General features: G+C 40.8%; 1 long non-coding RNA gene across 1 annotated transcript; it reads right to left on the bottom strand.

Moving 5' to 3' along the window:
• Window positions 1-5,555: 5,555 nt before the first annotated feature.
• Window positions 5,556-16,006, bottom strand: LOC142143030 (uncharacterized). Its single transcript, XR_012689471.1, has 3 exons — window positions 15,986-16,006; window positions 15,324-15,446; window positions 5,556-7,275 (listed from the first exon to the last, which is right to left on the bottom strand). It is a non-coding gene; the product is annotated as an uncharacterized LOC142143030 (long non-coding RNA).
• Between the last annotated feature and the right edge of the window lie 517 nt (window positions 16,007-16,523).

The raw sequence follows: 16,523 nt of genomic DNA, 5'->3' as shown, positions 1-16,523 counted from the left end.
CTTGGTTTAGTGGATTCCGGGCCAGTTGGCCGTCCACTCGTTTGGTTCAGTATTCAATTGTTTCAGCTGTCCCACATTTTGCTGTCTCCACATCCCATTTCTAATTATAGAAACTGTGACCTATTTTTTTGCCAAACTTACAACTGTATCCGAGTCTTTATTTACAATTTACAGTATTAAGTTATAACACGTTGGAGGTGATTGTGCAGCGGAAAGGGGGCATCAACAACATGCAGCTTATGAAGCATATAGATTGGGTTGATACCTATTAACATGCTCTAGAATGGTTCTGCAAAAAAAGTATTTTTCCTGTGTTTGAGTGAGTGCACGGAATGATGCAATTTTGCAACTCAACACAGTGTTTAAAATAACTCCCAGTGTGTTGAAATGTACAGTGAAAACTGAAGATTAGTTCCAGCCAAGCAGAAATTACTCTTAAACGAGTTTACAGTGGCCATGCATGACCCTCTGCTACTAACGTATGACTTTGCATTTTCCTCTCTAAACAAAGTAGAGTTTACAAAGGTAATGTCAGCATTGGAGAAGACAGACTCCTGTCACAGTTGACCATTTGTCACACATGGATAGGAGGCATGGATAGGAGGCAGAAAATCCCTATGTTAAAGTTCTGAAAAAAATATTGTAACTATTCAATAAATATTAGCAAAAAAAAAAAAGTTTGAAAAGCACAAAACTAACGAGAGAATCTGAGGTGACATTTATGATGGAATATAAACTAAAGTCTATTTTGTGTATATAAAACCCAAATACTTCACTTCCATGTATGTGGTCTGGTCCCAGAGAGCTCTCCAGGAAATAGGGGATCACTAGTTAATGTGGGATACTGACACTTGGAATCCATCCAACGCTTCTACCACAGCTGGACTTTGGGTTCTGCAGAAACATGTGCTGGTCGCATTGACTTGAGGTATCAGAACGTTCACATTCAGTTATTTACAAAGAACCCAAAACAAACCGTATGTTCTGATTCTGATTTTTATAATCTTCCACTAACTGCTCAGATTACTGCTTAGTCTTCCTGGCCACCCCAGGAACAGGCTGGTTTATTGTTGACATAATAATTATATTAGTCCTAAAATGCCTGTGTGTGGTTACTACCCCAGAGTGATGCAAGATAGAGAAGCTCTACCCTCCCCTTCTTTTAAAGATGGAAATTGTCGGCAAATGGGTGAAACAGACTGCAAGCTTGACAGATGAAATATTACTTTAACAAGGCTGCCTGGTTAAAGCCTATATCGAAACGCGCGTCAAAATGCGCTGGGATCGCTGTCAGTGTCAAACAAATATTTAATAGATTAACATTCCCCGGGAGATCCGGGGGAGAAGTCATGTGAGCTTAATGACACGATTAAGCCCCATCCCCTCCATTCACTGCCGTGAATTTCGGCAAATGCAGGACCTTTGCCTACTCTTCCGGGAGTCCGTGAGTACTCCCCGAAATTTGGGAGCCTTCCGGGAATTCCGGGAGAGTAGGCAAGTATGTTTTAACCCCTGAAATTATATTTTTATTTGGATACGAATCCAACACAACTCAAATTTAGATGCTGATATCCCACTGTAATAACTAATGAATTAGTTGGTTGTTATATTAAGTAAGCATGAGGATAGCGAGACAGTATGGTAGTGTTTATACCTTTTTAACAGTATAAAACTTCACTCATTAGATCTTCATCATTCTTCTTCCTTTAAATATTTCGCTATAATTGTTCTTAAAGTATACCAATAAAAGTTATATTTTTATATTAGATTATTATGTATCGAGGAAAAACAGTGCTCTGGAAACACAATTCTTTCTGTCTTCTAATTTGTAAGAAGTGTGGAGGGCATGAAACTACCATTGGTGCAGCCGGTGAGGGGCCCAAGGAGATAATGGGGCCCACAACAAGGGGAACTAGCGAGCTGTGGGCCCCGGTTGCCTCCTCCCCTCTTCCCTGTTCCGGGGCCCACAGCTCGCTAGTTCCGCCTCTGACTAGATGAATAACATTGTGTCAATCAGTCAGTGATTTAGGCGCCCCATACCCATTGGTACACAAGGTAACCGCTAAGGCTCACCTAATGGTAGGGTCGGCCGTGGTACCTCCATATAATGTTTTATTAAAACACCAGTTCAAGTATAATCCACATTTATAATGTGTTTGGATGACATCTTCCTATCTCATTTTTTTCTCTTTACTGACTGCTTTTTACACCATTGAACATTTTCCAAATAAGTAATGTTACTCAAGTGGGCGTTCGTTGACTTTTTACTGACTACATCAGTGTTTCTCAACTCCAGTCCTCAGGGCCCCCGAGCAGTACATGTTTTCCAGATCTCCTTGTTGGAGCACAGATGTATTCATTACTGACTGACACAGAGTAGCAGGTGGTATAATTATATCACTGGTCATCTGACAATCCTGCACTGTTAGTGGGTCCTGAGGACTGCAGTTGAGAAACACTGGACTACATGCTGGCACATAGTTGACCATGTAAACGTATACTGAAAATGAAGGGCTAGGGTAAATCTCTCTGCACACAACACCTACTAATATAAGGATAAGGTTTATTTATTTATATTTCTTTGTTTGCCTTTATTTATATAGTGCCTACATATTATACAGAGTTTTACAGATATTTAATTCTTCACATCAGTCCCTTCACCAGTGGAATTTACCAGCTAAATTCGCTATATTCTCTACCTCACATTAGGGATTATTTTGTCATAAGCTAATTAACCTACCAGTATTGTTTTAGAGTGCTGGAGGAAACCGGAGCACCGGGAGGAAACCCACAGTGAGAACATAAAACTACACACAGATAGTGTCCTGGCCAGAATACATTGCCCCAGTACTGTGAGACAACAATGCTAACCACTGTGCCACCCACAAGTTCCGGATTATTTGTTAGACCCAGTGACATTATCAAGGTTTACATTTAAAGGGGCTGTATCATAAAATGTTTTTATAGTTTAGGCTGTTTGCAATTAAATGTCATTGAACTTTGCGATTTATTTCATTTGAACAAAAAAATGCTTCATTTAGACTTTGCTACACCATAGAATGAAGTTTTAATGGTGTGCAGTAACTTCTCACATTCTAAAATGAAAAGAAAATTGATTACTATAGCAATAAATATAACAAAATTGTTTCAGATACATCTTGCAGCAATAGTTGAACCTTTGTTTGAATCAGTAAGAAAATTACTACAGCAAGGGCCAGAATCATTAAGGAGAGCAAAGCATAAAAAGAAGTAACTTTGTACCTGGTCAAAACCATGTTACATTGGAGGGGAGGTAAATTTAAAATGTGGGGACAGATTTATATTTGGGGGTAGGGCATGTCCTAGATCGACTTTATATTTCAGTGTAAAAATAAAGCTATCAAGTATTTGTGTGCTAGATGAAATAACAGCCAGTATTTAACTTATGTGCAAAATAATAAACTAATTTGCACCCCTTGTATTGTAACATGGTTTGTTCCAGAGAACATTTTTTTGCCTTACTTTCCTTAATGACTCAGGCCCCATATGTTTTTCTAAACAGTGATGCAAGCCCTTCTTTTGGACAGGTGTCTAAAAATGAATATCAGCTGTCCTGGAAATAATTTCTAAGTTCTAAGATTTTGCTGTGACTACTAATAAAAATAATTAAGATAATTAAAAAGCAAGCAAACTGCAGATTGCTGAGAATTTGATTGGGTCCAAATTCTAATTTGATAGAGTACAATACAAAGCAGTATGTGATGATTACAAACATCAGGGACCCTCTGATGAATGACACATACAAGGTATATAAGATATGTATGCCTTTGTCTATTATACTTTATGCTACTTTTTGCGGAGCATGTCTTAAAAGAGGAACTTCACTAAAACATAAAAATTAATTTTGCCTGTTTGCTGTCGCCAGCACCACAGATGTTTCCAGGGTAGAGAGTCACAAGGAAGCTGTGCCATTTAATAAACCCTGCTGTTCTATACCTTTGCCTTGTACTTTGTATTAAGTTTCAGGCCCCCTTGAGGAGGGCCTGAAGAACTGCACCCTGGAACACCTTTTTTGTGTTTCTGAACGTTTTATGGGATGCACTGTGGTTTTAGAGAGCACCAGCCCAGGCTTTCAATGAAATCATTGACAACTTATTGAAAAGTTTTGTCAAGAAAGATTGCATAAAAAAACAAATTAGTTTTGGTGGAGTTCCCAGTGCCTGGAAACCCCCCTCTAAGCCTGGGGCACTGTATAATTGAGGTGGCTGGACCCTGCCCCCGCTTCACACGACTCTGCTTGAAAAGGGAGAGCTGCGTGCACCTAACAGTAGTGCATATATCATTGCCCGTTGATATTATGGGGATAGAAAGAGTTGGAGAGCAGCCAAGCACTGTCTAATATAGCCACGCCCTCTTGCATGCTGGTCACGCCCACTGGTCGGCGTGGTGTGAAAACCCCCCTCTACAAATCCTGCATTTGCCCTTGGTTCCCTATGTTAAAATGGTGTGCCGTGATGCCTACACTGCGCTGTACTATTAGGACAGGCCTATTTCAGACAGGTATTGGTATTGTTGATACCTCTCTACTGGTATTTTACATTTGCTGTTTGAAATAGGCAAGGGGTAGTAGCAGGCCAGAGCAATGCTGAAACGGGAGCTCCGGTGCCCCAGGCATTCTGGAGAATGCCGTAACCAGGAAGAGAACTCCACCCAAAGCTAAAAATTTAGTTTCTTTAAGTTGTTTTCTAATAACACAGTGCAGTAATACATAGCATTATGTAGTCATATTGGTTTTAGCATCCCTCAGTCCCTGTGACCATAATGCATTGAGGGTGGCACAGACATAAATTACACTTCAACAATCGCTCAATGTAATGTATTTCTGAGGAGAGCCGCAATGTTAATCTATTTGTGTCATCGCCATTAGAATATGAAACCAAATCATTTCAAAGCAATCAGCGGCCAGCAGCCCGTGTTCCAATTACAGCTATACACTTTGGAGAGCACTGGACCCACACTCAAAAACTTGGCACCTCCAACAGTATTTACAAAAGGTCTTTCAGGGTCACATTACCAGATGGTAAATCAGCTCCTGGGAACCTCAGTGCTTTGCACTGAGCAGTAAACTGAAACTCGCTCCTTTAATATGTAAATAATTTGTCTGAGGTGTCAAGGTGCAATGTGGTTTGTTTTCCCACCAAGCGTAGTCACTAATATATACTCAAAATATTTTTTTCCCTATGTGAAGGACATCTGATCCGGCAGAGGCATAAAATGATAAATCAAAGCAATCTGTAATGTGTTTCATTGCTCAGGAACAGAAGTTACGTTTGTAGGGTTCCCATAAGCCGGTTGGGTAAGTTGTGGGATGAGTAGGGATAGGAGGATGGATTTGGGAAGCTATATCGTAAGTCTGGGCTACAGAGCACTAAATGATTAGTGTTGCAGATGGTTCAGTAGAAGCATAAGACAGACAAGGTTACCAAATATTTCAGAATATATTTTACTATACAATAGAAAACTGGACTTTTTTTTTTCATTGCTCATTATTCAGTTAAGATTATTCTTAATGTATATCAACATTGTGTGTTCACCATGATTTGGTATTGCCAATTTAGCTGCTGTGAATAGAAAATAAATTAGCTTTAGGGTGGAGGGACTACAATAAGCTCCTTGAGGGCATTTGATGAAGTTTAAGATGAATAATTGAATCGATCATCATCATCATCATTAATTTATATAGCGCCACTGATTCCGCAGCGCTGTACAGAGAACTCACTCACATCAGTCCCTGCCCCATTGGAGCTTACAGTCTTAATTCCCTAACACACACACACACAGACAGAGAAAGACTAGGGTCAATTTGATAGCAGCCAATTAACCTACCAGTATGTTTTTGGAGTGTGGGAGGAAACCGGAGCACCTGGAGGAAACCCACGCAAACACGGGGAGAACATACAAACTCCTCACAGATAAGGCCATGGTCGCAATAAAATCTGCTTATTTTCAGCACAATCACCATACAGGTGCTGGCAGTGCCATATCATCCACATTTAATATTCTGCCTCTAGTAAGTTGAACTTGTTCATACATTTTTGGCTATTACCTGACATTTTGTGGTCCAAGTCTCCTGTTTCAGATCACTGCCTAAGTCCTGTCCCCAATAAAGAACATATGGAAGCTAATTTGTAAATGTCAAAAGCAAATTGAAAAAGAGTAGAAATGATTAAAACCTTCTATCAGATTTTGGATGTTACAGGTTTTCAAAAGACATCATGGAATTTATGTCTGAATGGAGGGTCTTCAAAGTTCAAAGTCACGGGAAAGGGCTTTGTTGGGGATAATTAAAATGTTTAATTGCAGAAATATTTTAATACATTGACGCTGAATGGGCTTATAACATCTTTAATTCTACATAGGCCTCTGTTGATCCACCAGCTACAGGAAGAGGGTGAAAGTAAAGGCTGGAAGCTGGGTAAAGTAATAAGGGTGCTAGACTGCAGTGCCCAATTTGCCCTCAACTTATTCCACTGAGCCATAGATTGAGACAGGGCAGGACTTAGTAAAGCGCGTTGTGTTCTAGTCGATAGTCGTAAAACAAAGTCTGACGCTTTTGTATGATGTGACAATGATTTGATAATGTCCAGCCACGATGGGGAGCATCATGTGAATATTGATGTAAGCTAAACTAGTTGTGATACTTGGTACTATTTCATTATATTTGGGTTTTCAATCTATTTTTCACTTTGGGGTAATAAGTGTGGTTGCAATTGGGAGGGTCTAAAAAAGAGGGAATAATTCTTGGAAGGATATTTTTCTTGATTTAGTTTAATCTGCTAATCTGCTTTGATTATATGTTATGAATATATTAAAAACGGAAGGTGAAAACTGATGAAAAGCAAAGATGGAAGGACGCCTATGGAAATCATATATCTATGAAAGATTATGGCCCATCTGTTTAGTTTGTTTTCATAACAATTTACTCTTTGGAATGTAGTTTGCTTTTTAAAGGGAATGAAGGAAGGGGGTTGAATCATACTTGCCCAATCTCTCGTAATGTCCGGGAGACTCCTGTATTCTGGGTAGGTCTCCCGGACACCCGGGAAAGCAGGTCATTCTCCCGTATCCTGCCCCCTTCCTAGTGATGCAGGCAAGATGGGAGTCTTCATGATGCAATTTGCAGTGAATTGCATCCCTTTGGCACCGCCCCCTTGTGGCATAATGACGCTTTCGTGTCATTGCATGGCGGAGCGGGACCACAATGACTCGATCTTCGGGATCTCCCAGAGGGAAAGACTAAAATGAAAAAAGTTGGTACGCATAGGTTAAATACATAACTAGGAATTGTGATATTTTAAGTTTACACTAAAATGTAAGTTTTATCTAAAAAAAGTAACAGTGGCATCAGGTAAAGGTCCATACTTCTAAGGCTGCACTGTTTAACTAGAGCCCAACACTACCATGAGGTTCTTATGGACCACTCAACATCCTTTACAAAGTGCAAAGTACTCTACTTTCACCAGGGAGCCCAGGTTTTTGCCCGATCCCCTTCTGAAAAGCCCAAGGGCTCTATCTGGCCTTCCTGGGCTGTGGACGTCTTGGGTAATTATCAAGATTAGGACTTTGCCACCCTAGTGGTCTAAGTGTATTGGACAGGCCCATAAAACCCCTGCCCATACCAAAAGAGTAAAAGAAAAAAACTATTTCAAATTGAACTTTAACGAAACAAAAGATTCCCCACAACCCTCACTCACCTATTTATTAGATATATAAAAAAAAAATGGGTTTTCAGAGAACATTTGAAGGTTTGAAGACCAGAAGAAACTCTTTTTGTGCGAGGGAGAGAATTCCACAAAGTGGGTGCAGCCCGCAAAAAGTTCTGTAACCGGGAATGGGAGGATGTGATGAGAGTGGAAGAGAGAGATAGATCTTGTGCAGAACGGAGGTGTCGAGTTGGGAGATATTTTGAGACAAGTGAGGAGATATATGTATGTTAGTAGAAGAATTTTATATTGGATTAGTTGAAAAACAGGCAACCAATGTAGAGACTGACAGAGTGACTCAGAAGCGGAAGAACGGTTTGCAAGGAAAATCAATCTAGCCGCTGCGTGCAAAATAGATTGTAGGGTCTTGAGTCTGATTTTGGGAAGACCAGTAAGGAGAGAATTACAATAGTTGATGCGGGAGATGATAAGTGCATGAATTAAACTTTTTGCAGTGTCTTGTGTGAGTTATGTACGTATTCTGGGAATGTTTTTTAGATGTATGCAGCATGATGTAAATATAGAGTTGATGTGGGGAACAAAGGATAGTTGCGAGTCAAAGATTACACCTAGGCAGCGAGCGTGTGGGGTGGGATTTATGGTCATGTTGTCAACAGAAATAGGAATGACAGGTGGGAAGCTTCTATTGTTGGGATATTATTAATCCTGTCTTTGAAAGATTGAGTTTGAGTTGGCGAGAGGACATCTAAGATGAAATGGCAGAAAGACAGTAATGCGGGGCAACACAGATGGTGAGAGGTCAGGAGAGGATAGATAGATTTGTGTATCATCCACATGGAGACGATACTGAAATCCAAAGGAGCTTATTAGTTTTCCAAGAGAAGTGGTGTAGATAGAGAAATGCAGAGGACCTAGGACTGAGCCTTGCGGTACTCCAACTGATAAGGGAAGCGGGGTGTAGGTTGTTCCGGAGAAATTAACACTGAAAGAGCTATTAGATAGGTAGGATGAGAACCAGGATAGGACAGTACCTTGATGACATAGGGATTGTAGCGTTTGTATGAGGAGAGAGTGGTCAACAGTATTGAATGCAGCAGAGAGATCCAGGAGAGTTAGAAGACAGTAATCACCATTAGTTTTAGCTGTGATCAGATCATTGACAACCTTGGTCAGCGCAGTCTCTGTGGAGTGTTGAGAACGAAAGCCTGACTGAAGAGGATTCAGTAGGTTGTTTGCAGAAAGGAAACACAATAAACAAAAGTAATAAACATAGGATTTTTATTTTCAAGGGGTTTACATTTTTAATCTCTTTAATATTATTATCACTTGTGCGGGGGGGTTTCTCTATGTGTGGATATTGGACGTCACCAATGAGATCTGGGACATATATACAAGCACCTATCCTGCACCCTCATGCCTCTATATGGTCCTGGAAATCCAGTGACATTGTCCCACATATAAATAATATTTTTTTTTATAAAATATAAATTCTTCACAGCTGATTTTAATCAATTAAAAAATTCTAAGCTTTGTTTGAGCATCAACGTTCTCTTTGTTTGATATATTTATTATGAAAGAAATATGATTCTTTTTTTCGTGCATCCGAGCCAGTTCAGAGTTTAATTATGAGGCACAGAATATTTTTTTGGGCTTTATAGAGCTTTAAGTACAGTATGTGTGTTACCATTACTCATTACTCAGTTCATGCTATTAATAGTTACCTTAGTATGACAGATGAAAGGAAGATTATGTTTATATGTGACCTAATAGTTGGAGCTGTTGAACCATAATTGCTAATTTCCGTATTTTCAATTGTTTGAGTGTGACCCATTATATTACATTAATGAGGTTTTCTTTTTTAATAATGAGTTTATTAATGTAGTGCCAACAATTTCTGGCTTTGTCCAAATTGGAAAGAAAACATGTTATTTGTCTGGGAAAATGAACTAAGGTATAGTGTATAGGCTGCATTCGTTTACGTGGGGTTCAATGTGTAACGTATGTAATCTTGGAGGGACAGCGTCATAATTGAGCAAAATATGAAATATAAATACATCTTGATACCCAAATGTCTTAAAAAGTGTAATTAACTTGCTCTGTAACTCTAAAGGTTCTCACATACAGGCAGATCCTGGTGCTTGGGTCAAAGCCTAATTTGTCCAAAACGATTGGAGAAGTTGGATGATGACCGCACACACTTGTTATTGCATCATGAGGACCCATGTCTGGAACATGGCGTATAGGGACACCCTTTTCCTAATGCCCTGTCGACAGAACAATCATAGGGGTATGTGTAGGAGCGGTTTGTCACCAAAGTTACCACATGAGATTTACACTTTGACTTTGCACAAAGTACTGACACAGACTGCAAGATGGGGAAAGGGTCATGTATTTTGACTGTCTGAGGACATCCACATTCCTGCAAAAATAAATCAATAAATAATAACAATGGTAGGGAAAGTGTCATGTATCCTGGCTGTCTGAGGACATCCGCATGCCTGCTTACACCGACACTTAGCCATGGAGGCTACAGCCCTGTTCAACCACTGCGCATCATTTCAACAAGTTTGATCCCTCTGTAAAGCTGTTATGTGGTTCTTTATGTAGAATTTCACCCCCGACCAGTTCCGATCTTTAAGTATGGATGGTTCAGCCATGAGGCACGGAACACAGTGTCGCTTTCCGGGCACCCAGCATGTCTGTATAAACCTCATCAGGGGGTAAATGTATCATACCCCGGTTTTTTCAACTCGCGGGAGATCGGCGTCTTCACAGCTTAAATTTAAAGCTGCGCTGCCTTGTAAAAGGACGTTTCCATTTACAAGGCAGCACCGCTTTAAGTTTAAGCTGTAAAGACGCTGATCTCCCGCGAGTTGAAAAAACCGGGGTATGATACATTTTCCCCCAGGTGTTTCTCCCCAGTCTGGACCTCCTCTCTGTCCCAGGATTTCCTCCACACTTCTTTGAAACCTGAAAGAAAGTAGAGTGGTCCATTATGGCTCTGCAAAATACAGAAAAGGCAAATTTCTTCTGCCTAGCAAATCTGTGTGCTACACCTACCTGTGGAAGCCATGGCTTGGCCCTGGTCCCATGTTGCCCGGTCCATACACCGCCTCTCTTCTGACGTGGAAGTGTCGACCAAACACTTGGCCATTTGTCCCTCTGTCACGGGGGATTGCTCATCATCCGACATGTCGCTCTGTAGCTGGACCAGTTCTGAAAAGAAACAGAAATGTAAATGACCGAGGTAAAAGTCAAAAACATACATCAGATCAATGTGCATCTCGTCCAAATTCTTGCCTTTGAATTCGTCCAGTCTGCCACTCTTGAGAGTCATTAACAGTTTGCTGATCTTGGCGAGTTGGAGGGTACCTTCTGGGAGGTGGTAATACTGCCCGTGCACCCTGATGTCGTGCCCAAGGAAGTCTGCCAACTGATCCTGTTCTGTGTCGTTTAGATTGAGGACCTTCAAAAGAGTGGCAACGTGCTTTTGAAGCTTTGTGGAAGACAGCATATGGGGATGCTTGGCCCCACGCTCTCGGGCAAACAGTTGTATGCAATCGGAGCCTCTGAAGTGTGACAGGGCAGCTGGTCTGGTGAATATGTAGATATTTTGGCTCCACATGTGTTATGCTTTACTGCGAGAAGTTCTATTGCAGCTTGCATGGCTGGTGTCAGCAGGATGGGGACTTTTCTCCCTTGTTTTCCTTAGATTTCAATGTGAGTGAAGTGCCGGCAGAGCTTCCTCTCAACCTCGGAAAGCACTAGGGGCACATCTTCGTGGAGATCTGAAGAATCTCTTGAGGAGAAGGTAGTCAGGATGACTTCTGCAAGTAGTGCCCAGTAGTTAACTGTAGGCTCGGTGGATAGACCATTTTGGTAGGCTTGCTGCTTCTCATCGAGGTACAGGTGCATCTTTTTCACATCTTCATTGAAAGGTAAGAGCTGAGGTATGTTTCACTTGGACTCCTCAAGAGTTTTCAAGGCATTCAATGTAAACAACTTGTTCCATCTTGCCTCATATAGCTTTCTGAAATTTTGTGTGTTTTCAACTGCAGCAGTGCAGCCCTCCATCATGGCTCGGCACTCCACAATGCTTGCTATCTTTTGCAGGCCGTGCCGGACCTTGAGTGCCAGCGAGGGCGTCTTAAATGTACCTGTCTCCTCGTCCTAGCCAGCTACCAGCTTCACAGCGTCTACTACGTGCAGAAAATTGCAAAGGGGGAGCTCTTCTAGCCTGTAGCAGTAGCCTGCCCATTTCTCTAAGCTTCTGATGGATTTACTCATGCCTGTCAACATCTTATTCAACCAGGTTGAAGAGATGTTGTCCCATCTGCATGATGCATCGGTCATTTTTGACTGAGAGTAAGACATTCTGGGTCATGCCATTCAAGAGCTTCCAAAAGCCAATAAACAGGCTGAGCAAAGGCGCACAGTGACTAGACTCTGTTCATGCCAGGTGTGAGCTTGTTGCTCCTTCGGTTTAGCTTACATCTCTTCATGTGTCGCCACAGGTATTTCCTTGCAAACAAGCCCTGGCAGGCTACACAGTGCATGAAGCCTTCGGCATCCATATTTTTTGTCTGGAATGGGACCAGAACACCATGGTCTGCCCTCATTGCCTCAGTGTTAAGTGCAAAGTTGCCCCTATAGTGAAGATGTGTCATTTGCATGCACCTTTCTTTCAAGTGCTTGGGGAATTGCAGGGCACTGGCTACTTCAGTCTCATTGTGGTGAAATGTTCCATGTGCCGGGCAAATTTTATGAGGGGCTTCTCACAGTACAGACAGTACTGCTTTATGTTATATTCCCTGGAGCCATCACTGTTTCTGGATAGCGTTTGGAAAGACACCGCGTCGTCTCTCTGACCCTCTCTGTTTTGCAAAACACAGCTGCCAGAATGTTGAGTACATAGAACTCATCTCTGGGTACCTGTGCTCTGCTGCTCTGGTGGGCAACGGGACATCATCCCTGGTGTCTGAACAGCTCTCCACCGAAGTGTCAGGGGCGTACTCATCTCCACTGCTCTCCGGGCTATAGACGGAGCTACCGGTGGGCTCTGTCATGCTTCACTGTCCCCGTTTTACCTTCATCAGCAGACGGATTCGACTGTGTCTTTACCCACTTGGTGTATAAAGCACCGACAGGCTGCAGTCACTTCCTCTTCCTGCTCCTGCTATACATTTGGACAGTATACTGGCCTCTGGCGGTGGGATGCACACACACTCCCCCCTCCACATTGGACACACACACACTTTTATTCCGATAAATGTGACTTGCGGAGGGACATGCCAGATTTTTATGCTGAGCATATCAGCAAGGTCCCCTGCATTGATTAGCCTTGGGAAGCTTTGTGGGGACCTCAATTTTTTATACCCACTATGACTCAGGTCCCCACAGTGTTGGTGTGTAAACAGGTCAATGTCCCCACAAGCCTATGAATGGAAGTACACACACACACACACACACACACACACACACACACACACACACACACACACACACACACACAGGTCAATTTGCAGTCCTGATTTACAGTTGACCAATGCCAAGCTGTCATACTAGCTGGTGAAATTAAAAACAGAGGAATTCAATAGGTGGGCAATGCTATTATTTTGCTGACTAAAAATAATGTCATTTTACACAATAGCTGATCAACCAGTTTGGACACTTGTATGAGGCCCATTTATCACAGACCTGTCCGTACTGAGGGTTAGCAGAAAGACCAGGGGGCAGGTTTATTACAATCTCTAAAGAGGAAAAGTGAAGGTGTTGCCCATAGCTACCAACTGGATTCTAGATATTATTTTCTAGGATGTACTAGATAAATGACAGGTAGAATCTGACTGATTGCCATGGAAGTTTTAGTAAATCTAATCAAAGATCTCAAGATGCAGAAATGGCACTTGATTTTCTGACCGGCCCAATCAAAATAATTTTTGTTTCAAATTTTGCATGCCTACATGCACGGATTTTGGGCCACTTTGGCTGTTTTACTCAAAATTAGCCAACAAAATGCATATTTTGGAGGATGATTTTCAAATTTAGATGACAACTATCACTGGAACTGCATGACTGGAGTTTTGTGTTGCAATAGTTTTGTTTCGTTTCTTGGAATAATTTCAGGCACCTAAATATAAAATAAAACATAATAATAAAAGCATAATAATTATTTGAAATACATTTGTGTGTAGAGTTAACACATACTGGATACATACAAATGGGAAGATCAACTCTTATTTCTTCCCATTCACCTTTGTGATCTTTCAAGCTCTGCGAGTTTTGTAGACAATTGGGCCACAGTCAGGTTCTCTAATTCATTAAATATGAAAATTATTTAGCATTACCTTTAAAATAGGCAGCCCATCTTTAAGTGAACAGCTGCTCACCAAGCTAATGATGTGCAAGACGGACAATGGTCCTTTATCAGATAAGCATTGTGTTAATTGTTACACCCATCTCTGACAATTGCATTTTCTCTTTGATTCTGTATAGGAGAGAATGCTGTCCAAACAAGTCAAACTCCTCTTTTAAGAGCTGACTGTTGTTTAATAGAATTCTGAGAAAATCCAAACATGTGTGGGTGGGCGGATCATGCAGCAGAGAGAACACAGCCTAGTAACAGGTATTTAGCATGTTAGGTAGCTAACAGGAGTTTGCTTGTATTACAGTTAAAATCCTGTGTAATATACATTTTACAGAGAATTCTTGTAGCTTTCAAGGAAATTCCTATTATAAAGTCCTGCTCGGCTGGGATCATTTCAGGTACACACCAAGGGGTATATTTACTAAACTGTGGGTTTGAAAAAGTGGAGATGTTGCCTATAGCAACCAATCAGACTCTAGTAATCATTTATTTAGTACATTCTACAAAATGAAAGCTAGGATCCGATTGGTTGCTATAGGCAACATCTCCGCTTTTTCAAACCCGCAGTTTAGTAAATCTAGCCCCAAGTCACAAACCATCTCCAGAAGGGGACAAAGTCAATGGGAACGGGTCGCGTGACAAATATAAGAAATCTAAAATTCTTCTTTTATGTGAAAGCAATTTGTTTTGGGTGTTTTTTGTACCTATTTATTTAGTAAGTATTTAATACAACCATATATCGAGAAAGAAAAATGATGTAGAGCACAATCGTATAGAATCCGAAGGTTTACAATAAAAGAACAAGTGCTATCATACGAAGGCATAAATTTAACAAGACTGTAACTATAATGGGCATAAGAGATGTGGGGGAGGGATAAGGGAGGTTTGACCCTTGTGCACCAATTAGGGAGTCAGTTTGGATTGGTAAAGGGTGCTGGTGGTTGGTATACCCATCCTCATCCCTGTGTAAAGAACTAATAACCCATGTAAACTGTTTAATATCAGTACCCTATTGTGGTGTGTGAGGGCACTTAAAGGAACAGCCCTTTATAAAAGTTATATGAGCTAATAAATACAATTACTAGTAAGATTCTATTTGTTCCTGTGAGACACCTTTCCCTATTGTGCTGATATTCAAGTCTATATACGGAGCTCAAACTATGTGTCCGGCTCTGTATTAGTAGCATATGATATACATTATATAAATTTTTTATACTATTTATTAAGTAATAAATGGTGTTTTTGCAGCAAACCTGTGCAATATATTATATGGAGCAGGAAATATTGTATGACTTTAATTTACAGGTGTAAGCCATCCACATATGCCTGGGTCCTCTTTATTTGTTTTGAAGGAGATAGTTCCTCATCATCAGCATCTGTGGATGAGAAAAGAGGAAAATATTAGTGTCACAACAGTCATTTATTTCCAGTAATTCCACATTCCACAATCACACAGTAGATATATCATTTTGGTATATGTGGGTTGGTTGTTTTATTTTTTATATCCTTTTCGATTATGCAGTCGTCAATTATAGGCTTATGCAGCACAGCAAAAATTATAATCAGGTCCATAGTGTAGAAGGGATCAATCTGTTCCCGTGATAGGAATATGTGGAAACCTCTATGAATTGCACTACTTGGACCTTTGTTCTACACATGTCTTACAGAAAACCATGACAGTGCACTTTTGGAAACATTTTCTCCTAGACTTGTTTCTGTAAGCAAATGCAGACTGATTTGGTTTTTTTTTTTGCAAAAAGTTTAAAGCATAAGAAAAGTTCAATTAATGCAAACACCTACACACGCTCTAAAGTTATACCAACACAATCAATTGACTTGGTCGACATTGACTCATCTAAGGCCTACAGTGTTATCCTTACATAAACAAATAGGATAAGATGCTTAATATATTTACCTTTACCTGGGTTCACCCTCGATGAGCCAGACACCACAACGGCCATTCTCTGCTGGCTCCCCCTCTAACACCTCTTCCTGTGGTACCTCCTGATCTGGCACCTTCTCCTCCTGTAGCACATCCTCCTCATCTAGCACCTCCTCCTCCTCTAGCACCTCCTCCTCATCTGGCACCTCCTCCTCCTCTAGCACCTCCTCCTCCGGAGGCCGGAAAGCAAAATAGTTTGGATTTTTGTTTTCTTAATCATCAATAACTACACAGTTGTAATGCAGACTTACTTTTTTTTAAAAAAGAAATGATATCAATAAATAATATACAGTCCTACTCATGGCACTTTTTTTTTTGCTACATAGCTTACATTAAACCTTGAGCAAACTTTATAAGGCAGAGACTGTAGCAATTTGCTAATCCTAATATTGCTAATTCTAATACTGTAACCCTTGTTATGTCTTTTGTTTGCTTGCAGTGATCTTTACCACACCCAGGCCTCCTGTGTGCCTTTCTGCATTCCCCTTCTCTGTCACTTCCAGTGTATTTT

Source organism: Mixophyes fleayi, chromosome 3 (genome assembly GCF_038048845.1).
Source record: "Mixophyes fleayi isolate aMixFle1 chromosome 3, aMixFle1.hap1, whole genome shotgun sequence".
NCBI lineage: Eukaryota > Metazoa > Chordata > Amphibia > Anura > Limnodynastidae > Mixophyes > Mixophyes fleayi.
Note: the sequence above shows the minus strand (reverse complement) of the source record. Positions and strands in the feature narration are given on the sequence as shown.